Genomic DNA, 6,000 nt, shown 5'->3' on the forward strand with positions numbered 1-6,000 from the left:
GCTCAATTAACATATAATTTTTACGTTAAATGTTTAAGTATGATGGTATGTTTCACTCTCATTTATAATGATTCACTACCAATTACATGTTACTTAAAAATTTTAATATTATCACTCAATATTTTTTAATAGAATATTAAATAAGAATCATAATAGTTATTGTTTTATGGCATGTATTTAAACATCTACTCTTAATGAAGTGTTAGTTGAAAGATGATTGAATATGTTTAATGTAATATATATTTTAAAAAATTGGTTTTAATTTTAGGGAGAGAAAAAAAAGTGAGTGAATTAGTTCAACTTTTGGAAACAAAAGTATTATTGTCGAAATTAGGATGCTTAAATAAATAAAAGGGCATTTACAAACATGTCAAAATGAGATAAAAATTAGGCCCATATCCACACAAATTTAGTAAAAGCAGCAAATGCCTTCGTTGATTCATAGACTTACGTTTTGCTTCGTTGATTCATAGACTTACGTTTGGAATTTGATTATTATGTGATTGCTGTTTGATTATCTGATTACCTTCTATTTTTTGTCAATTAGTTAGGTTTCTAATGATCATCTGATTATCTACTGATTGTCATCTGATTATTTTCTATTTTTTGACACATAGTTACTAGTTTTTGATATTGTCAACTACTTGCCTTCTAATTGTCATATGATAACTTTCTATTTTTTGACATGTGGTTGGTTGTTTATGATAATGTCGTCTAATATCCACATGGTCGCCATTTTTCATCTAATCACCTTCTATTTTTTGATAGTTGTTTATGATAGTGTCATCTGATTGTCTCCTGATTGCCTTCTGATTATTGTCTGATTACCTTCTAAACTTTGACACATAATTAGTAGTTTTTTATATTGCCGTTTGATTACGTTTTTTTTTTTTTTGTCAATTAGTTCGTAGTGTTTGATTGCCTTTGATTGTCTTCTATTTTTTGTCACATAGTTAGTAGTTTTAAATTAGACACTGAACTGGAAAAGTAAAAAATGCCCTCACTAATTCAGTGACTTTCGCCTAGAATTTGATTGTTATGTGATTGTTATGATTGTTATATTTCGAATTACTATATGATAATTAGCCAATAATACCGATAGTTATCTAATTACAACTTGATTACTATTTGATACTAATTCTTAATGTTACTTAATACAATTTGATAATGGTTGCTATGTTATTGTCATTGGATATTGGTTGTCATCTGATTGTCATCTTATCTTAATTGCTAATGAAACTAATTTGTTATATGCTAATGATGTTATATGATTACTATTTGATATTAATAGTTATTTGATTGTCAATGATATCGATTACTATTTAATTGTTGTTTTATTACTATCTACTTGTTGTTTGATTATTATCTGATTGTTGTTTGGTTATTATCCGATATTGATTGCCAATTATGTCTATTGTTATCCGATTATTTACTTAAAAAATAAGTTGGTGATTGAATGTTGATTACTGATTGCAAGATTCAAAACATGAAAGCATCCATGTTGTAATTAGGCATCAACTGCAATACATCCAAAACAACAATCAATCGATAAATCAAGACCCGAATACAAAACACATCCACGAATTGCAAGACAAAACCATACCTCAACTTTCCCAAGAATAATGCAATGCCAAATCATCAAAATCACAGCCCCATCAGGCATTGTCTCCGATTTTACAACAAAACCCTAATAAAATACAAGAAAAATTGTGAGAAAAATTAAAACAAAATCTAGTGTCCTTCCCCAAAGAGAAGAGAAAGCAAAACAAGAATGAATACCCCCTAGGGATGATTCTTCCACCACGACTTTTGCTCCTCCGCAAGACGACTGCATGCAATACCGACGGATATGGATGAGTATGTATGAAGAAATTGAAAAAAAAAAAAGAAGAAAAAATCCGTTTCAAAATGAAAAGTAAAGGAAAAAAAAAAAAAAAGAAAATGAACTTTAAGATTGTGGAAGCAAAAACAAGAAAAAGTCATGAAAGGAGAGATTCATGGTAATTCATAGCTTTCTTTTATTTTACAAGCAAACTCCAAAGTCTAAAACCAAATGAAAGGGTTTAACAGACAAGAAGAAAAAAAGAAAGAGAACGGAGAAAAACATCTCTTGATATCACTTGCGGCAAATACGGGCAGTAGGCATTGTGACATAAATTGGAGCATAGTTCTGCTTGGCTTCGGAAGAGCCACGTGGTGGCTCATCCGCCATTGCTGATGTTGCCAAGGTCGCTGCTGTCAAGGTGACAGCGGCTGCCACTAACTCCCGCTGCCCTTGCCTGTTCTCCACCTTCACATTCTTAGTCTCCAATGTTACAGAAAGACTTGAAATCAAGAAGAACATCATTGAAGGCAGTAGAATCGTTGTTGACATCTTTCTAATGTAAGAGAGAATAAGAAAACGAGAGATAGCAAGACATTCGTTCTGTAATACTTTGAAGAAATAATAAAAGATAACCTCCCGATTTGCACTAGGCCTATGGCCAAACCACTTAAATTCCTGTATCCTTTTTACTTATCTCTACGATCATTTAGTATTTACTGAAGTATCGTTTACACGATTGTATAGTTCCTATCGCATTTTGTACTCGATCATTTAGTTTCACGTCCAATCGTCTATACGATCGTTTAGCTCTTCACCTGTCGTCTACACAATCATCTAGCTCTAGTCAACTGTCATTTACACGATCGTTTAGCGCTTCATTCAATCATTTACATACACTACAGAAAATCTGACTTCTCCCGACGTCACATTTCGTCGGGAAAGTGTGGAAAATTCGTCGGGAGAGGATCTCCCGATGCATAAACGGTCTTCGGGAGTTTGATCGGGAGAGGATCTCCCGACGCACTTTTAAACGGCGTCGGGAGTTATGGGGGAACTCCCGATGCATTGTAGTTCGTCGGGAGTTCCCCCATAACTCCCGACGCCGTTTTAAAGTGCGTCGGGAGATCCTATATGCGTGGGAAGTATTAAAATTTAATATATCGTTTGTAATTTTTTAAAATTTGATCTGAAAACCTGTAAAACATATTATACCAAATAAAGATTCACATAACTAAAAAACGAAAATGAAGTCCATTTTTTAACAAGTAAAAAATTACAATATCCAAACGAAGTCGATACTAGAAATTACAATATCCAAACGAAATCGATAAACATTCATATCACAAATACATAAACGAAGTAAAATCAAAACAACATCTAGAACACTTCTCGAACACAGCATCTTCAACAATTGTCTCAGCTCATCTCCGAACTGCATTCTACAATAAAACAAAAACATTGAAATGTTATATCGATAAACATCCACAACACGTTCAAACTCTAATACGGGTGGTAATGAACATCAAAACGAGTAAACAATGATGACCAACATACATAAAACTCAAATTTGTCCCCAAAATGGTTTAACCCAAATTTTACAACCCCTCCCCCTCCCCTTCTCTTCCTCACAGCACATTAAACTTCGTAAACATTCATAAATACACAAAATAGACAAGACGGATGTAATGAAACTCTACCCACCCCCCACAACAAATATGGAACTTCCTGAACATCAAAAACATACAAAAGGAGTAAACAATGATGACCAACACATATAAAACTCAAATTTATCCCCAAAATGGTTTAACCCAAATTTACACCCCCCCCCCCCCCCCCCCCCCCCCCAACAACACATTAAACTTCGTAAACATTCATAAATACATAAAAAGTTAAGATAATGAAAAATGTAAGAGAAGAGGAAACTCACATAAAGCGAGGGGAAAAGAGATTCAGGGAGAGAGTGAGAGGCAAGGAGAGAGCGAGATACAGTTGAATAAAAAGTAAAAAAAAAAAAAAAGTTTTGGTCCCAGGGAATGTGAATATGCAGTGTGTCAAGAGTAGGTCAGTCTTCCATTAGGGAATCATGGAGGAAGAGAAGCGAAGACAAACTCAAAACAATAATGATAAGACTCAAAGCTCTCAGCTCTTTCATATAGGGAGATAGCGAGAGGGAAGGAGAGAACGAGATACAGGGAGAGAGCGAGAACAGGGAGAGAGCGAGATTCAGGGAGAGAGCGAGATACAGGGAGAGATCGAGAGGCAAGGAGAGAGCGAAGTAAAAAAAAGGAGGCAAGGAGAGAGCCAACAAAAAACACATCAAAATCCAGTTGTTTGGCTACCATAACTGTAAGATAGCCAACAATTCTTTAATTATCATAAAGCTACTTAAGACATAACTAAACTTTGCTATCATAACTGCAGGATAGCAACATATTAGACAACTAAATAATGTAGTAATTAAAACTAATTTGATGGGTCTCCTCTATGTGATCGTACCATGTCTTCAATCATTTTTTTCATTTCTTCTATTTGTCTTGCATGATCCTCTTGCATTCTTTTCTGAACGTCTTCAAGTTCCTTAATCCTCGACTGAGACTGTTGAAAATTGACTTTCAATTCCTCTATTCCCGTTTCCGTTCCTTGAGTAGTTGACGAGCTTGATGAAATGCTACTTCTTCTTGACTTAGGCTTAGGGCCCTAACCTAGACCTTTTGAATATCCGGGTCGTCTACCCAAAATCGTCTCATAGATTTCATCCTCTGTTAGTGGTTGAGAACCTTCTAGACTGAGACTGGATTGTAATTCCAACATTTGATGCTAGACATAATAATTAAATGGGTAAGAAAGAGCGACTAAAGTTAAAAGTGAAAAAAAAAACACGACAGTAAAGCAAAAAATGTTACATGTGCATTTTCAGCTGCCTCGTTCACAAACTTGCCACCTTTAGAGTGTGTTTCCCTAAATAGGTCAACACGTCCTATTTCTCGACCCTCACAAACTGGCACTTGCTTGCTGAGGATCTCCATATTTTCTGAATATCTGTGCAAATCTGCTCTAAATTCTTTGAAGGAGTTTTGCATTTGATGTTCTATAAAACGGTTAAGTCGTTGACTGGACAGATCAAGTTCGAAATGAGCCTACAAAAGAGGGAGGGAAGAATTAGATAGATGATGTTTAAGACTGTAAAAGAATAAACTTATAATTACTTACCAATAATTGACTTTTAGCCAATTCTATGAACTCATTTGGAACCTCAGCAAAAGTACGACAACGTATTAGAAATGCAGATCTCACGGCAATGTCGATTGCATTACTAAATCGTACCGAATGTTGAGATATCGGTGTCGTCTCCCCCTCATTTATCATGATTGTAATTCTTCCATGTTTTTGGACGTATTTTTCCAACTCGATGTTACGTGAATGCTCTCGTTTATTCCGATTGGATGTTGAGCTACTATCTGAAGAATAAAAAATTTAAAACAATTTATGATGCATTTCAGTTAACAAAATATATTTCAAAATATACTAACCTGAAGTATCACCCACAAAAGATACCATGTTGCCTAGATATAACTCTTGGAATTCTTCATCAGCCTCCCGTTGCCTATTAAGAATTGACATCGTATCTATACAAACACAAAAAAGAGAAAACAATATTAAATTAACAATAAATACGTGTAAGCTAGAGAAAAAGAGAATTGAGTAGATACATCATTACTCATCATCGTAATCTAATTCAAATTATTCATCAGCACTTGAACTGTTATTGGGAGATAATTGTTCTTCATCATCATCGTTTATGAAGTCATGATCGCCATGTACAATAATTGGTCTTTCCACAACTGTAGGATCAATGTCAACTCTGCATAAAGTAACCTCCTCAATGGTTTCATCCACTCGAACACCACCAACAATTTCTAGTAAATCTAGTTGTGCATTTTCAACATCATCTACTTCCGATACATCCCATATTCATTTATTTTGGATTACTTGAACAACTTTCCAATTGCTACCATGTTTAATGTCATCAATGTAAAAGACTTGTTGTGCTTGGATAGCAAAGATGAAAGGCTCGTCGACATACCAAAAGTGTGATGTATTGATCGATTTGTATCCTAAATCCACATGTGTTCTATTACTTTTGTTGTTATCTGTGTCAAACCATCTACACTTCA

This window comes from Benincasa hispida, chromosome 7 (genome assembly GCF_027475165.1).
Source record: "Benincasa hispida cultivar pf3 chromosome 7, pf3_genome.v1.1, whole genome shotgun sequence".
NCBI lineage: Eukaryota > Viridiplantae > Streptophyta > Magnoliopsida > Cucurbitales > Cucurbitaceae > Benincasa > Benincasa hispida.